This window comes from Trachypithecus francoisi, unplaced genomic scaffold, assembly GCF_009764315.1.
Source record: "Trachypithecus francoisi isolate TF-2019V2 unplaced genomic scaffold, Tfra_2.0 Lachesis_group0, whole genome shotgun sequence".
NCBI lineage: Eukaryota > Metazoa > Chordata > Mammalia > Primates > Cercopithecidae > Trachypithecus > Trachypithecus francoisi.
In genome coordinates this window covers 104,403,004-104,422,837 of record NW_022681453.1, presented here as the reverse complement: position 1 = coordinate 104,422,837, position 19,834 = coordinate 104,403,004, and the positions used below count along the sequence as shown (strand labels likewise).

The following is a 19,834-nucleotide window of genomic DNA, read 5'->3' as shown; positions in this document are numbered from 1 at the left end:
AATTTTATAATTAGATTATAATTTATATGTAAAATGTGCAATGATAAACTGTTACCCGTTTATAAAGCATGGAAGTAGGGCAAATGCTTTTAAGCTAATCAGCCATATGAAGAGTATGTAATATATTATTGCTTTATAACGGTTTATTCTTTCATTTAATTGAAAGAGAATGGGTTCAACCTGCAAGTAATTGAAATGTAGTTTGTTGGCCTATAAATAACATCCAAAGAAGGAAGACCTAGCATTTTGCCCCACTTTACCATTTACTAGCTATACGGCCCTGGCAAGCTTTTCTGCAAGATATCTTTTCGATTACTCTTTTCAAAACATCCTAGAATTGCTCCTATGCATGTATTCACACTTTTCATCTCCCTCAAATTCTTTACCATCACTATCTATCTTGAGATTAATATGACTAAACTCCTAACTCCTGTGTACGCTGTTGACAGCAAGAAGTCCAGGCTAGGATCACTCCTCGTCGTCCACACTCTAAACTCCATGCTGTTCTGGGCACTTCTCAGTCTAACTTGATCTCTCACCCTTTTCTCAGTTTCAAAGCCTTGTACTTGGCTCTAAGGCTCAATGACTGTTATAGGAAAAATCCTTTCTTTCTTAAGAACCTGGCTAGTTCTTTTCCCTTTTTGCTCCAAGTTAAAATTGACTTTCCCTGAGGACAGTGCCTGATAGGCCTCTCAAGTAGTGGATGATCTTTGTCCTCAGACTTCTGGTAATGCTAGGCTTTAGGGTATTGTAGGTTTCTTCCTTCTCATTGCTACTTCCAGACTTTCCTCCAATTCTTTCTCTACAACTCCCTGGATTTTAGCAACATTTTTTTTTCGTTCTTTTTTTTAGGAGTCTATTTTAATCTTCCTAGTTGTATTTTATTACTGACTGCTAAATCAGTCTTTTATCTTGAACATTTTTTTTCTGCAATATTGTCCCCCTTTTCTGCAGTAAAACTCCCATTTTAACTCTTAATGCTTATATTTTAGTGTGTAGAAACATTCAATGGAACTTCCACGAAAACTTTAGAAAACACTGAAAATAAAGGATCTCTCTAGAAACTGTATGTAGTTTGGTTTAGGTGTATGATAAGTAATACATTTTATTATAAACCTCTTAATAACAGAGGGAAAACGTGTTACCTGTAGAGGAGCAAAGACAAGAATTACATCTGGCTTCTCCTCAGAAACCATGCACACAAAAAGATACTGGAGTGAAATATCTAAAATGTTCTGAGAGAAAGAGAAGAAAACAATGTAAAATGTTGTATCTTACAAAATTATCCTTCAAACGTGAAGGTGAAATATTTTCTCAGACAATCGAAAATTAAGGGAATTTGTTGTCAGTAGACCTGCCTTGAAAGAAATGTTAAAAGACTTTCTTTAGAAGAGAAGAAAAGCCAACAAATGCAGGTAGACTCTAGAATTATTAGAAAAGTCAAAGAAAAAGATACTTTCCTATCACCACCAGAAGGAAGGCAGCCCTGACAATATCTTAGTGTTAGAACTTCTGAACCCCAGAACTGTAAGAGAATAAATTAGCATTTGTTTAAGAGGAGAAAATATTAAGAGTTTAAAATAAATTGAAATCTTAATAGTAACAAAAAAAAAGTACTTTTCATCACTGTAGAAGCCTCGAAAAAAATGGACAACCCAATAGCAATAGCACCCAATACATTATTAATAGCACTAATACATTATTAGTACAAAAATTCCAATTTTGAAAAATATAACTTCTCATTTTTAGTAACCAAGATTCCTGAGAGAAATAGCTGATTTTATTTATGAGAAAGGAAATGGGTATGAAGAGCCTATAACACATTGTCCTAACAAAAAGCTGTGAAAGATAGACAGATAGATAGGTAGATAGATAGATAGATAGATAGATAGATAGATAGATAGATAGATTTCACACACATTGCAAAATGGCTATGTCAGGCTAATTAAATAAAGTATGTACTGCCTCACAGATTTATTTTTGTGATGAGAACCTTTAGAATCTACTGAGTAATTTTCAAGGATACCTTTTTATTAACTATAGTCACTGTGTTGTACAATAGATATCCTGTACATGTATACAGATCTCTTGTACATGTGTATAATATGTATACATATATATACAGTGTTTAAAAAGTAAAAAATAAAATAAAAATTGTAAAAATATAAAATAACCTTATGGAATAAGTATACAAAGAAAGAAAATGTTTTTATACAATTGTGCAGTATGTTTGTGTTTTAGGTTAAATGTTATTACAAAAGAGTCAAAAAGTTTTGAAAAGTTTATAAAGTAAGAACGTTGCAGTAAGCTAAGGTTGTTAGTGAAGAAATCATTTTGTAAATAAATTTAGTGGAGCTTAAGTGAATAGCCTTTTTAAGTCTACAGTATGTCCTAGGCCTTCATGTTCACTCGCCACTCACTCACTGACTCACTCGGAACAACTTTCAGTCCTGCAAGTTCCATTCACGGTAAGTGTCCTATACAGCTACACATTTTGTTTACCTTTTATACCATATTTTTATGGTACATTTTCTATTTTTAGCTATGTTTGGATACACAAATACTTGCCATTGTGTTTCAATTACCTACAGTATTCAGTAAAGTAACATGCAGTACAGATTTATAGCCTAGACGATACGATATAACCCACATCTGTAGTAGGCTGTCATGTAGGTTTGTCTAAGTGTACTCTATGGTGCTCACACAACAACAAAATTGCCTGAGACCTTTCTACAAATGTATTTCTGTTGTTAAATGTTGCATGACTGTAATGTACACATTGTGAAATGGCTATATCGAGCTAATTAAAGTATCCACTGCCTCACATATTTATCATTTTTGCGATGGGAACCTTTAAAATCTGCTCAGTTATTGTCAAGGAAACATTTTTATTATCTACAGTCATCATTTTGTACAATAGGTCTCTTGAACCTATTCCTCCTATCTTACTGCAATTTTGAATCCTCTGATCAGTATCTCCACAATCCTCTGCCCCACAGCTCCTGGTAACCACCATTCTACTTCCTGCATTTTTGAGTTCAACATTGTTAGATTCCACATATATGTGAGATCATGCAGTATTCGTCTTTCTGTACCTGACTCATAAATCACTTAATCCAGTGTCTCCAAGTTCATCCATGTTGTCACAAATGACAGAATCCCTTTTTAAATGCAAAATAGTATTATGTTGTATATATATAACACATTTTCTTCATTCATCCATTAATGAGCACTTAGTTTGTTTTTCTATGTTGGCTATTGTGAATAATGTAATGAGCATGAGAATGCAGATATCTTTTCAACACACTAAATTCATTTCCTTTGGATATAACTCAGTAGTGGAATTGCTGAATCATATGTTAGTTCTAATTTTAATTTTTTGAGGAAACTTGAAACAGTTTTCCATGTCTGTACTAATTTTCATTCTATCAACAGTATGCAAGGGTTTCCTTTTCTCCATATTCTCTCTTACACTTGTTGTCTGTAGTCTTTTTGATAATAACTAATTTAACAGGTGTGATGAAATAAGTCATTATGATTTTAGTTGGTTAGCAATTGTGAGCATTTTTTTCATATACTTGTTGGCAACTTGTACATCTTTTGAGAAATGCCTATTCAGATTCTTTGCCGATTTCTATTCTGTGTTTCTTTGTTTTCTTTCTATGAAGTTGCTTGAGTTCCTTATATATTTTACATATTGATCCCTTATCAGATGATTTGGTTTGCATACATTTTTCACATTTCATTGATTGTCTCTTTATTCTGTTGATTGTTTCTTTCGCTGGGCAGAAGGTTTTTAGTTTGATGTAATCCCATTTGTCAATTTTTATTTTATTGCCTATGCTTCTGGGGTTATGCCCCCCCAAAAATCATTGCCCAGACCAATATCGTAGATCTTTTCCCCTGTTTTTTTTTCTAGTAGTTTTAGAATTTCATGTCTTATTAAGTCTTTAATCCATTTTGAGTTGGCTTTTTAAAATTATGTCAGATAAGAGTAAAACTTCATTCCCCTTTATGCGGCTATTCAGTTTTTATACCACCATTTATTGAGGAGACTTATTTCCCCATTATGTGGTCTTGGCAATTTTGTCAGAAACCAGCTCCATGTAAATATGTGGATTTGTTGCTAACTTCTCAATTCTGTTCCACTTTCTATGGTTCTATTTATGACATTATTATGATATTTTTATTACTAAAACTTTGCAGTATACAACAATGTCAGGTAGAGTGATTCCTCTAGCTTCATTTTCTTTTGGCTCAATATTACTTTGGTATTCCACGTAAATTTTGTAATTCCACATAAATTTCAGGATAGCTTTTTGCATTTATGTGGAAAATTCCATTGCTAGAGATAGTAATTTTCTTGAACATGTAGATTGCTTTCCATAGCATGGACATTCTAATAATATTATACTCCCTTCCAATACATTGACATCTATTTATGTGTTCCTCAATTTCTTTCATCAAGGTTTTATAGCTTCAGTGTAAGGTTTTTCTCCTCTTTGGTTAAATTTATTCCTAAATATTTAACATTTTTATAGCTATTATACATGGAGTTGTTTTCTTAAATCAATTTCTTGAACCAGTTTTTATTAATTTGCTGTTAGTGTGTAGAATGCCACTAATATTTGAATGTTGATTTTGTAACCTGCAAATTTACTCACATTTTTTATGAGTTCTAACAGCTTTTTAATGGAGTCATTAGGTTATCTTGTAATAAGATTATGTCATCTGCAAACAAAAAAGTACTTGAACTAATTCATTTCCTATTTGGATGTCTTTTATTTTTTTCTCTTGTCATGCAACCTCATGCAGCCAACATAGTACTGGAAGTCGTAGCCAGAACAATTAAGCAAGAGATTGCCTACAACAGTAGACAGAAGATCATCTATCTATATAATATACATACAAATTATATTTATCATAAAATAAAATACATATTATATAATAATATATTACATATAAATTATATACAAAACATTTATGTTATATGTATGTTATTATATATTATATATACTATGTATTGTTATATATAATATATTATATGTTATATATAATATGTTAATATATATCAATAATATATACTGTTATATATTATATAAAATGTATGTGTATAAGATAGTATATTTGAGATTCTAACAGCAGAATACATATTCTATTTACATCTGGAACATATGGAATATGTATATTTTTATGAATATATGTTAGTTTTATTGCAGTGTTGTTTAATTCTAATGTTTCTTTATTCATTTTCTAAATGAATTATTTACTCATTTTCAAAGATGTGGTATTGAAGTTTCCTATTATTATTGTGTTACAGGCTATCTCTCCCTTCAAATGTATTAAAGTTTGTTTCATATATTTAGTTGCTCCAATATTAGGTTCATATATATTTACAACTATTATATTCTCTTGTAGAATTGATCCCTTTAACATTATATAATGACCTTCTTTGTCTCTTTCTAAAGTTTTGGCCTTAAGACCTATTTTATCTGATATAACTACCTCTGCTCTCTTTGTTTTTCATATGCATGGAATACCATTGTCTACCTCTTCATTTTCATCTAACTAAAGTATGCACTGCCTCATATTTATCATTTTTGTGGGGAGAACCTTTCAGACTATATGTGTGTCCTTGTAGGTGAGATTCTTGTAGTCAGCTTATCATTGGATCTTTTTTTTTTTTTTTTTGTACTATTCAGCCACACTAGGTCTTCTTTGGAAACTTAATTTATTTGCATTCAAGGTAATTATTGATAGGTAAGGACTTAACTACTGCCATTTTCTTAATTGTGTTTTGATTGTTTATTAGGTTCTCTGTTCCTTTCCCTCTTTCTGTCTTCATTTGTGATTGAGTGATTTTTTCTATTGTTACACTTTGATTAACTCTTTTTTGTCTTTTGTGTAGCTATAATATATTTTAGTTTCATGGTTGCCATGAGACTTACATAAAATATTTTATAGTTATAACAGGCTATTTAAAAATGATAACAGCTTAAGTTTGATTACATAGAAAACGACTTTTACTCCACCCACATCTATAAACAATTTATGTACCCCTCAGTAAATTATTGTAGCTGTTATTATTTTAACAGTTTTGTCTTTTAATCTTAATACTAAGTATATAAATGATTTACACACTACCATTACAATATTTGAGTGTTCTGAGCTAACAGGCTCAGTTTGCTATTACTGGGCTGGACCTGGGGCCATGGAAGCCTTCCCAGGGTTTTACTGGATTAGGCCTGATTTTGAGATCTGAGGCAAAGTCTCATGCTCACTTCCCTCTCCTTTTTTAAAGAGGAAGATGTCTCTCTTCATGCTGCGATGCCTGGGATTAGGGAAGGAGTGACTGGGTAATGTAAAACTGGCCTTCCTACTTTCTTTATTTTTCTTATTTTGGTTTTACTCTGAGGTGCTGTAATCTCTCACTTGATTTTCGTAACTTTTGTGAAGATACATTCCTGCATGGGTAGTTGTTCAAGTTGTTGTTTCTACAGGGCAATGAGTGCTAAAAAGTCCTATTCTTCCATCTTGACCTTTACTAAATGTAAATCATACCTTAATAAGGAGGTTGAGATTAACAAAACATTCTTCTTCACTTAGAAAAGTTATAAGAACAAAAGATACACATAAAAAAGCGTATCGCCATTTTTGCAAACCTCTAGAATGTGGGTCTAGCAATAATTCTAACGTTTCATAATACATTAACTAACATTATTAAGAGAAAATGAACTGTATATTAATAATCTCTTGTTGAAAAAACATGATAGCATCAATAAAGGATATTTTGTCAAAACATGGAACTTTTGTACGATTTAGTTCTAGGTCTAGCTAACAGATTACAAAAGATACATTAGGAAATAATGTTTCACAAGAAGAATGCAATAAGCAATAATCAAAACATGAAACTATTTTAGAGCATATGCAATCTATTTCTTTCAAAGATGATTTATAAAAAAATCAAAGAGATTTAGAAGACATTAAATGTCTTCTGTACATTAAAAGAGATTTAGGAGACATTTTAAACACATGCAATATGTAAACATTTTTGTATTATGGAAAGCTTTACGGTACTATACAGTATATGTGTTGCACAGATAGCATTGTATATATGCATACTTATGGATTAATATTTATATTGTATATTAATATATCATCTAAATTTTAAACTACGGTACAATAAGGCAATAGGAATTGGCAACAGTTTAAAATACAACCAAGTAAAAACAGTTTTATGGTTATAGATATATAGAATATTCCATTCTAGGTATAAATGGCTCAGATAATCAGTATAAATAAAAATCTGTTTTTGCACCTCAAATAGAGACACTTTGGTAAATTCAGTTTATATATGTGTAGGCTTTTTAAAAACTAAATATTTGCATACAACATTAAAGGCCTAATGTCAATTATAAGAATGTCAAGCAGACTTAACTCTTTTCTTCATTAGCTGATAATTGCCTTAATAAAGAATAGAAGTATGAATGCTTAGGTATTTTCATATAGATTTCTATTCAGTTTTCTTCCAATTTAATGAAATAAAGTGTCCGTGCTAATTGCTTATATCTTTCTTGCCCTAATCTTAAAAAAATGTTGGTAGATAAAATAAGGTCTGCAAAAGCAGTAAGTTGATAGGTCTGTGTGAAAAGATAGAGAATGGCAGACAATAGAAAATCAGTGGTGATGTTCTTTCCTAAGATGATTTTTAGCAATGCATACTAATATCATTTGGCTGTGTTCCTCTCCCTAAAATCTCATCTTGAATTGCAATCCCCATAGTCATCTCATGTTAAGGAAGAGACCAGGGGGAGGTAATTGAAACATTTAGGTGGTTCTTTCATGCTGTTCTTATGATAGTGAATGAGTTCTCACAGGATCTGATGGTTTTATATGTATGGTAGTCCCTTGTACATTCATTCTCCTTCCCACTGTCTTGTGAAGAAGGTGCCTGGCTTCCACTTCCCCTTCCCCTTCTACCATGATTGTAAGGTTTCTGTGGCCTCCCCAGCCATGCTGAACTGAGTCAACTAAACCTCTTTCCTTTATAAATCACCCAGCATTGAGCAGCTATTCATAGCAGTATGAAAACAAACGAATACACATGGACTCCTCCCTTCCTTGCCCACATCACTTCTATTATGCTATCTAATCATATCGATTTGGGTACCTGTAATATTGCAAAAGAGATTTAAAATGAAGATGATTAATCAATGTTTTGGAGTAGTGCTAGGAGTAGTATTGTCTTTCACACCATATGTATTCATTAAACTGTGTGTTTTCAGGAAAGGTTAAGGCACCTTGGTGTTTGTCTTGTAAAATACTTTTTGGGAAGCAATGGTTGATAAAATCTCCTAATTCTCTACTGGGAAAGTGTCTTTTTCTTAACTGATATTTCTGCAAGATCCTCATGAAGCAGGGTCCTGGTATGATTAACACCAGAAACTGTTCCTTTATAGCTGAATGTAGTAGGTACTGAATGGAATTTAAGATCAAAATTATATGCCCTAGCTAATACCTAGAATACAGCCACTGCATATTGTTGGAGTGATATGCTTTAAAAATTTAAGCTTCGGTAGGCCGAGGTGGGTGGATCACTAGGTCAGGAGTTCAAGACCAACCTGGCCAATGGGGTGAAACCCTGTCTCTACTAAAAATACAAAAATTAGCCAGGTGTGGTGGTGGGCACCTGTGATCCCAGCTACTAGGGAGGCTGAGGCAGAGAATTGCTTGAACCCGGGAGGCCGAGGTTTCAGTGAGCCGAGATCTCGTCACAGCACTCCAGCCTGGGCAATAGAGACTTGGTCTCAAAAAAGGAAAAAAAAGTGTCTAATCTATGTACTGGAATGATAAACATCCCTTAAGAATATTCAGAAAGTACACACATATTTGTGCATGCACATGCACATGCACCTGCACGTACTCATGTATCATCCTATTTCTAGAGAGGGGTAGCCCAAAAGTTTTTCCATGAGTAACCTTTATATAGTCAAGCTTCTAAAACAAATTGCTCAATATTTCAATAGATGATAGAAAAAAAATGTGAAAAATTCTGAACTTTAAATTTAAAAATTAAACCAGAAATGACACACTTAGGTAAGAACACTTTTGAAGTGCATGCTACCTAAGTGCCTTTCTTTGCCAGTAAAATCTTCGGCAATGCATTTTCATATTTTCCACTTCTGAGCACTGGTGACTTTCAATGACGACACACTCATTACTAGGTGTGTGCTTTAATAGCACGTAAATTAAAGGGCTTACAGTATTTCTTGGTCTAAACTCTGTTTCATAGTATGAGGTCATCTTTCAAAAAATAATAACCTTACTTTTAAAATATTTAATGCTCAGCCAATTTTAAAGTTAAAAAGGCAGGAATTAGATAATTTTGCCTAGGGAAATATACCTTGGCGAGAACTACTGTGATTCTCATGTTTCCATTCTCCCTGTATCATGTGCAAGATATTTTAAATGTATTTAAACATCCTAAGATCTATTATGTTTGTGCATTAAAACTAATCCAAAATAGAATTTCTATCTTTCAATTTAAAGTGAAGAAGTACATGGTATAAGTCACAATTACTGTTAAAACTAATATAAAGCTATCCATTGTTTTCCCAAATCCACCAGAATAAGGCTATATTGCTTAGATATAATGACTTATCATTAGATTAATAAGCAAAGATTTTTATTCATCAGTCTCCTTTAAATTTGATTCATTTAATCTGTGCTTCATTTTTGCAATGCCTCCACTATTCAAAGAGTTGGCAAAATCCTGGAATATAGACTCTTTGAGTTTAACTATAACATAGATGTGGATTGGCTCAAATCTCTCTACATTTAAGAGTTTCTTTTACAGATTCTGCCTTTAACTTAAATTTTAAATATTTTTAGTTTTATTGCCAATAACATCACTTTAGTTTAAACCTACATCTGCTCATACACTGTTTAAAAAAGCAGTGACATCCCTAGAACCTTATCACTATTTATGTGCCTTTATTGCATTAGTTCCAACATGCATGTAAACATCTTTCCTCCTCTCTACCTAGATGAATCTCCCAAGATCCAATTTAAATACAGATTTATCTGTTAAATCGTTCTTTAGTATTCTTATCCACGACATTCTCTCTTTCCTGAATTCATTGTCAGCATGAGCCCTGACATCAGATAGTTTAAAATACCTTGTTGATTCAATGAAAACAAACTTCAAAAAATAACTTATGATATGAACTAGGGCCAAATGAGTGACATAAACCAGAAGTGCATGTCTGAGGCAAGGAAAATCAACAGGAGTGGGTAATATCTGTGTTTACTTAAAAGAAAAAAAAAAAGGCAACAGGGCCACAAAGAGAAGTGCTGTCCACTTCAGGGATAAGAACAGGAAGTCATACTTTTGTAAATGAATATAACAGTGAGAAAAAATTTACCATTACTCATTTCTAGAAAATTTATTAGGAAATGTACATAAGAACATAATATACTAAACAAAACTTGTGAAACTAAGATATTTACCCCAAATCACCATGTTTCCTAAGTTCTATCCTAAAATAACTTCAGAAAGATACCATTTCATGAACCAAATAAAACTGGATATAATTTGAATCATTGTAAGTTGCAACAGTAGACTTTTTTTTCTAATGGTAAGAACTTTTGTTGCCTTAAACTAATATTTAATGCATAATAAATGAACAGAGCTATATAGTGAGAATTTGCCTAGGTTTTCTTATCATCATTCAAAAAAGAAATTATCTGATTCTCTAGGGGGAAGAGGGCATTTTGTCTCCTTACTACAGCATGATAGAAATGTTTCTTAAAGAACATCAATCTCCCTTTGGTCCAATTCAATGCTTTCCGGGTAACAAGATCTACCTTTTTTTTTCTTTGAGTAGACATAACCCCACTATCCAAGAAACTGGGATAGTTTGTTATGATCTACTCCAGTTAACAGAGCAGAATTGCCCACTTAAAGTGAATAAGCAGGTATTGTGTTTAATTAATCAATATTCTGTGAAATTGGTTCACTTGATTTGTACCTCATTTTGACAATACGTTTAAGTTAATGAAACAAAAATCTTAATATAAAACACCTAGAATAACTATACCTTTCCTCATAGTGTTCCAAAAATAATACTTTAACTATAATAGTTTCTTTCTTAAATTAACTGTTTGAAGTAATCCATAACTAAAATATCAATAAATATATTTTTGATAAAATATTCATAAGTATATTCAATAAAAAATTAGAATTAATTTAAATCTGATTTAAAAGGAAAATTAATTATTAGTTATTTTAGAATTAACTTTTTGATAATTAAACCTGAATAAATTATTAAGAAATATGCAGTAGATAAAAATTTTAAAGTATATTAGATGTTTAAATTTCTTATATTAGTTATAATGCTATATTGGCCTCTGTCCTCTATAACAAGTTATATGATTACATGTATCAGTGTTAGAGATGAACTGAGTTTAAAATAAAAATAGTTTTGAAAGTTAGATTTTTGTATATTTATTCTTAAAATAAACTAATTCCTTGTAATTTATAACTTGCTTCTATGAAATAAAAATTTAAAAAAATGTTGAATACCCTCAAGGTCTGTACTTCTCCAATGATCTTCTAAAAAAGAAAGAAACCCAACTGTTGCTCATTGTTGAGTTTTCAGAATAAATATTTCCTACGTTAAATACCTCAAGTCTTCTTTCATGTAAAGAACACTTGGTCTGATGAAATTATCTATTTGCCATATCATCTCAGTCTTTTAAAAAATACACATATAAACACTGAAATTCATATTTGGGTAATGATAATAGCTTGTCAAGTTGATGACTTTGCTCATTCCTTCAAACTTTGTTTTCATATTTACAGAAAGACTCAAGAGTGCAGAGAAAGTGTTATACAGATGGCAAATTAATATTGCTCATAATTTTCTTCATTTCTCTTCTTCCTTGTTCATCACTTGGTTTATTTGCATGAAAGCAGGGCCTCTGATTCTTAAGAATTCATTTGCGTGAATTGTCTCTGCACAAAAATCACAGCTCCTCATTAACAAGTAAAACTGTATGATCATAGAATAATAGAATGTAAAGGTGAAGAGGACACCAGAAATATACAATCTACGCTTTACAGAAATGAAGATAGTAAATTCCAGTAAATGAAAATTATTTCAGCAAGAGAACTCTTTAGTTTTAACAAATGCAGAATTGTGCTCAATTTTACATGAATGCCAAATAATTATGTTTTGCATTAAAAGCCAGAGTCACCGAGGCATGTAAGGGACTTATTTTAGATCTCATATACAAAATCCTCTTTCGCTCGAGATGCTTATTGATGATGTTTTGAATGTTATTTATTTTCTCATGGCATTATGATAACAAACTGCACAAAGGATAATAGCTTTAGATGAGGAATGGTTAGCCTATGCTGTTTTCTCGCTATTTTAATAATTCCACTAATGCAAAAGGAGAAAAACGGAAAGAAATTTATGAGCAGTCTTGTTTCTAGGCATAAGAGTCTCTTTTTTGAAAGTTTCTTAACAAATGTGAATAATAAAATAAATACTTATCTACTTTTAAATATTACAAATGGTCTTTTATTTTGTATTAATATACTTTATTTTTAGAGCAGTTTTTGCTTTATAAAAAATTGAAGAGAAAGTTCAAAGCATTCCCATATGTTCCCCTCCCCAATAACAACCGTTTCTCTCCACCATACAAACACAATTCCCCCTATTATTAACACTTTCCATTTATGTGGTATATTTCTTATGGATGATGACCCAATATTGGTATATTATTATTATCTAAAGTCTAGTTTATATACAGTTTATAGTTTATATTAGGGTTCACAATTTGCATTGTTCAGTTTCATAGGTTTGGACCAATGCGTAATATCATGTATCCACCCTAACTGTATCATATTCTTATGCTATAGTTCCAGTGCCCTAAATGTCCCCTGCTCCCACCTATCCATGCCTCCAGTCCCCTTCCTTCACTCTGAAGCCATGGAAGTCACTGGCTGTTTACCATCTCTATGGCTTTGCATTTTCCAGAATGTCATATATTTGGAATCATATGACATGTAGTCTTTTCAGATTGCCTTCATTTAGTTAGTAACATAAATCTAAAGTTCTTCTTAATTTACCTGGCTTGATAGCTTTTTAAAAATATATTTTGGTAAGAATACTTAACATGAGATCTAACTTCTTAACAGATTTATAACTGTACAATGCAATAGGGTTACACAGGCGCACTACTGTATAGAAAATCTAGAAAGGGTTCATCTTGCATTACTGAAACTTTATACCCACTGATAAGCAACTCCTCATTTCCCAATCCCCTTGTCTCAGCAATCATTGTCATTCAGCTCTTTGGTTCACTGAGTTTAACTCTTTTAGATACCTCATATAAATGGAATCATACAGTATTTGCTCTTCTGTGACTAATTTATTTCACTTAGCATAATTTCCTCCAGATTCATCCATGTTGTTTCATATTGCATGATTTCCACCTTCTTTAAGTTGGAGTAATAGTCAGTCGTGTGTGTGTATACATATATATATATACACACACACATATATATATCATGCTTTTTCTCATTTATTTATCTTCTTATGAAAATTTATTTTATAATAAACAAAACATACTAACCAATTGTGTAAATCTGGGCAAGTCACGTGAACTGACTGGATTCCTGATTCATAAGGTTAACAAAGACATAGCATAGCATTAAGATAAAGATTAACTTGAAGAATATATGCATAGCACTTAGAACAGTTGCAAGAATGTACTAGTAGTAATTATAATTATTTTTGTTGTTAATATTTTTGTCTCATTTATGCTGTGTGTGTGTGTGTCTGTGTCTCTGTGTGTACACATGACATGGGGAAATTATTTGTCATTAAGCAAGATAAAAAGAATAAAATTCCGCTAGTCAGAGAAAACCACCATTGACCTTACAGTTTATTTTCTACTAGACAATTTCACAACAAAAGCATTTCTATTGAGTGTGTATAAAAAATCAGATTCTATTATATACGGTCTTTGGCAATGTGTTTTTAATTTTGCATTGCCACTTCAATTAATAAGTATCCATGTCATCAGCTTGATGAATACATGATATTCTATTTTTGCATGTATTGCAAAGTAACTATTTGTATTCAATTCCAACAGCTATTTAGAATGATTTCTGTTTTTTTTCTTAAAACTTCTTACAATAAAATCTTCGAACATAATATTTTCAATATTACTGTTTTTAAAAGTAGCCAAACCAATAGATAAGACAGGGTATCCTCTTGTTTTAAATTTGTATTTGTTTAGTTGTAAGTGACCTTTTTCTTAATTCTAACATGTGTCTATTGACAATATCTTTTATTTTAAAATTTGCAGCAACCCTAAGAGTTATACCTCATATTATTAATCTATCATTCTTTAAGGTTAAATTCAAAAAATTTTAATGTAATTTACTTAAATAAGAATAACCTAAATTGTTAAATACATATATTTCAAGGCCAATACTATCGAATTTCCCAATTCTATATGTCCCAGAGATCTAAGAAATTCATATTTTAATACACTTTTTTGATAATTTTTTCCTTTACACACAAGTGTGCCAAGTAGTGAATAATCACTGGTCTCAACCTTATATTTTTACTCAAGATATTTGTGCAGAGTGTTTAAAAGTTTTAATAAGAATGGTTTTATAAATATCTCAATAAAGTACTTCAGGATTTGCATTGCAAAATAGTTTCATAGAGGCTTTAAGTTGCTTCGTTACCACGGCCATACATTATTTATTTGCTTGCTATTTTTTTCTCAATTTTTAAATTTTATTTAAAATATCGAAGTTAATACAATACGGGAATTTTATTAAATTTGTAAATGAAATATACGTGAAAAAATGGCAACATACTTTTAGCTTAAAGTATTTTCATTTTCCCAGATTTGGGACTCTTGGCAAAGATTATGATATATACAATAAATTGCAATGTAATTGATAATGTGTAAAACATAATTAGATAGACCCCCCCATATTTACCTACATAAATTAGCTATTTTTAGGGATGGTTTTTGTTCTCCAGGATATTTTCTCTCTAATCCTCTCTGTCTTTTTTAAAAAAATTTCCCTCTGCATTTAATACAGTTTTTTTCATACTCTAAAGTAGATTTATGTGCTATTAGAATTTTTCCCATTGATATCCATTCTAATATCATCCAGTTTCTTATTTATTTTCTCTTCTGTTTTGTTTAGTTATTTCTTTGTTCATGTTATCTTGCTTCTGCCTTGCAGATTTCCCTTTTCACATTTTACAGAAGCAATTTACAGTATTGATGTCAATTTGTTTTCTAAAACTGCATTTGAGTTTCTGTCACAACAATTTCCAGTTATGTTTCACTTCTGAATGATGAACTTTTATTTCATTTTATTCTTTCAATGTACTTTTTCTGGGAACCCATGCATCTCCCATTTTATTTAGTACCAAATAAGAAGAGGTATCTGAGCCTAATATTTTCTACTAGACATATTGAAGTGGGCTTACTTCAGTTGACATTTCATTCAGAAGTCAACTACATACAACTGGATGCAGTCAGCTCTCATCTGAATTCCCTGATTCCCATAAGAATTAATCCAATTCACTATTCTGGTCCGACCGAGTGGAAACTCATCCTATACCTACTATATTAACAAAGAACGTAAAAATCCCATATTCCTGATAATTGTTATCGCTAAATTTCTCTCATTTCCTCTAATTTTATCTACATCTTTAAAATGATATATTCTAAGTTTGGCAGGAGGAGATAGAGCAAGATGGCTGAAAAGAACTCTCCAGTGTCACCCACAGGAGTAGCACCAAATTGAACAACTATCCACGCTGAAATGCACTTCATAAAAACCAAAAATAAGGTGAACAATCACAGTACCTGGTTTTAACATCATATTAAAAAAAGAGGCATTGAAGAGCTAGGAAAGACAGTCTTGAGTTGCCCACACCACTGCTCTCCCATTCCCTCTTTGTGGCCACATGGCATGGAGACATAATCTGTACTTGATGGAGGGAGAGCACAGAGATTGTGGGACCATGATTGTGGGACAATGATTGTGGGACTTTGCATTGGAACTTAGTATTGCCCTGTTACAGTGGAAAGCAAAACGGGGCAGAACTCAGTCATGGCTTCATTTTGGTAGGATCATTTTGACCATCCCGGCAAGATGGAAATTGTCCATCCCAGCAGTCAGAACCTGAGTTCAGTAAGCCCTGCCACCACTGACAAAAGTGCTTTGGGGTTCTAAATAAACTTAAAGGGCCATCTATGCTACAGGACTGCAATGTCTAAGCAAGTCCAGGTGCTGTGCTGGGCTTAGAGCCAAAGAACTTTGTCTTGTGGCTTGGGTTCCAGCATAGCCACAGTAAAATAGAGCACCAGGTAGAAACCTAAGGTTCATAACTCAAGGCCCTGCTCCCAGACAGCATCTCTGAATGCACCCAGCGCTAGGGGAAACTCACACTGGAGGGAATGACACAGGCATGGCTGTATTTGCCACCTACTGATTATAGAGCCTTGGGCCTTGAGTGAACATAAGAAGTAGCCAGGTAGTGGACCCCATGGGTCTTGGGTGAGATCCAGTGCTGTGCTGGCTTCAAGTATGACCCAGCACAGTACCAGCAGTGGTGGTCACAGGAGTGCTTGTGTCACGCCTCCCTCAGCTTCAGCCAGCTAAGCACAGAGAGAGACTCCTCCTACCTCAAACACATTTAATAATCAAACTCCCAAAAGTCAAGGATAAAGCAAAGATCCTAAAAGAAGCAAGAAAAAAGAGCCAAATAAGATACAAAGGAGTTCCAATATGTCTGGTAGCAGACTTTTCAGTGGAAACCTTACAGGCAAGGAGAGAGTGGCATGACATATTTCAAGAGTTGAAGGAAAAAAACAACTTGTACCATAGAATAGGATACCCAGCAGACAAACAAGAGCTGAGAGGTTTCATCAATACCAGAATTTTCCTACAGAAAATCTCAGTAGGAGTTCTTCAATCTCAAAGAAAAGAACATTAATGAGCAACAAAAAAATGCTCTGAAAGAACAAAACACTGGTAATAGTAGGCACATAGAAAAACACATATTATAACACTGTAATTGTGGTGTGTAAAGTACTAATACATGAGTAGAAAGACTAAAAGATGAGCCTATCAAAAATAATAACTACAAGAACTTTTTAATGCATAGCCAATACAGTAAGATATAAGTAGAAATAACAAAAAGTTAAAAAGGAGAGGCATGTAGTTAAAGTGTAGAGTTTTTATTAGTTTTCTCTTTGTTTGTTTGTTGGTATACGCAAACAATGTAAACTTGTCATCAATTTAAAATAATGAGTTATACCATTTGCAAGCCTCATGGTAAACTCAACTCAAAAAAATCCTATCACAAATACCCAGAAAATTAAAACATAACACTACGAAAATTGCTTTGACTAAAAGGAAAACAAGAAGGAAAGAAAGTAAAGAGGGCAGATGACAAAACAACCAGAAAACAGATAACAAAATGGCAGGAGTAAATCCATACTTATCAATAATAATATTGGATGTAAATTGATCACATTTTCTAATCAAAAGGCATAGAGTGGCTAAATGAATTTTTTTTAAAAAACCCGGCAATCTGTTGCTTGTAAGTAGAATACTTCACTGCTAAAGAAACACATAAACAGAAAATGAAGGGAAGGAAAAAGATATTCTATTCAAATGCAAAGGAAAAAAGAGCAAGAGTAGCCATACTTATATCAGACAAAATAGATTTGAAGACAAAAACTATAAAAATAAACAAATGTTACTAAATAATGATAAAAGGGTCAATTCAGCAAGATGATATAATAATTTTAAATATATGTGCACCCAAAACTGGAGCTCCAGGATATATAAAGCAAATATTATTAGAACTAAAGAAAGAGATAGACCCCAATACAATAGGAGATAGAGACTTCAGTATTACACCTTCAGCGTTGGGCAGCTCTCCCAGATGGAAAATCAACAAAGAAACTTGAGTTTATCTGCACTAGGGACTAAATAGACCTAATAAATATTTACAGGACATTTCATCCAATGGTTGCAAAATGCACAGTCATTTTCTCAGCACACGAATCATTCTCAAAAACACACCATATGGTAAACCACAAAACAAGTCTTAAAAAATTCGAAAACAATGAAATTATATCAATTATCTTTTCTAACCACGATAGAATAAAACTAGAAATTAATAAGAGGAATTTTGGAAATGATACAAACACATAAAATTAAACCATATGCTCCTGAGTGACCAGTGGGTCAATGAAGAAATTAACAAGATAATTTAAAATATTCTTGAGACACGTGATAATGAAAACAAAAGATATTAAAATCTATGGGATATAGATAATTCAATACAAAGAGTAAAACTTATAACAATAAACACCTACATGAAAAAAGTAGAAAAATTTGAAATAAACAACCTAATGTGAATCTTAAAGAACTAAAAATGCAAGAGCAAACCAAACACACAATTAGTCAAAGATAATAAATAATAGAAATCAGACAACAAATAAATAAAATTGAAATGAAGAAAACACACAAAAAGAGCAATGAAAGGAACAGATTTTTTTTTAAAGATAAACAAAATCTACAAACTTTTAGCCAGATGTATTTTTTTTAATATAGAGAGAAGACCCAAATAAATAAACTCAGAAATGAAAAGGGAGACATTACAATCAATAGCATAGAAATCCAAAGCATCATTAGTGTCTACTATGAGCAACTGTATATCAGTAAACTGGAAAATCTGGAAGAAATGGATACATTCCTAGACACGTAAAACCCACCAAATTGAAACATGAAGATATCCCAAATCAGAATAGAACAATACCAATTAATGAAATTGAAGTTCTAATAAAAAGTCTCCCAGCAAAGAAAAGCCCAGGACCTGATGGCTTCACTGGTTAATTCTACCCAACATTTAAACAAGAACTAATACCAGTCCTACTCAAAATGTTCCAAAAAATAGAGGAAGGGGGAATACTTCCACACTCATTCTATGAGGCCAGTTTTACTCTGATACCAGACAAAGACACATCAGAAAAGTTAAACTACAGGCTAATATCCCTGATGAACACTGATGCAAAAATGCTCAACAAAATACTTACAAATCAAATTCAACAACACATTAAAGAGATCATTCATCATGACTAAGTTGGATTTATCCCGTGGATGGAAGGATATACAACATATGCAAAGCATTCAACATATGCAAGTCAATCAATATGATACACATATCTATAGAAAAAAGGAAAAAACATATGATTATTTCAATCGATACTGAAAAAGCACTTGATAAAATTCAAAATCCCTTTATGATAAACTGTGAATAGAAGGAACATACCTTAATACAATAAAAGCCATATATGACAGACCCATAGCTAGTATCATACTGAATGGGGAAAAACTAAAAGCCTTTCCTCTAAAATCTGGGAAAAGGCAAGATGCCCACTTTCACCATTGTTATTCCACATAACAAAGGTTAAGTAAGTCCTAGCTAAAGCAATCAGAGAAGAGAAGGAAATAAAGGGCATCCAATTGGAAAAGAAGATGTCAAATTATCCTTGTTTGCAGATGACATAATCTTATATTTGGGAAAACCTAAAGATTCCACCAAAAACGTATTAGAATTGATAATCAAATTTAGTAAGTTGCAAGATACGAAGTCATCACACAAAAATCAGCAGCATTTGGTACGTCAACACTAAACAATCTGAAGAAGAAATCAAGAAATTCATCCTGTTTATAATAGGTACAAATAAAATAAAATGCCAAGGAATA

The 19,834-nt window shown here is 32.2% G+C and overlaps 1 long non-coding RNA gene across 1 annotated transcript; it reads left to right on the top strand.

Annotated features, from left to right (window-relative positions):
• The first annotated feature begins 6,597 nt into the window (after positions 1-6,597).
• Positions 6,598-18,778, top strand: LOC117076923. Its single transcript, XR_004434542.1, has 3 exons — positions 6,598-6,610; positions 13,267-13,271; positions 18,680-18,778. It is a non-coding gene; the product is annotated as an uncharacterized LOC117076923 (long non-coding RNA).
• The last annotated feature ends 1,056 nt before the right edge of the window (positions 18,779-19,834 follow it).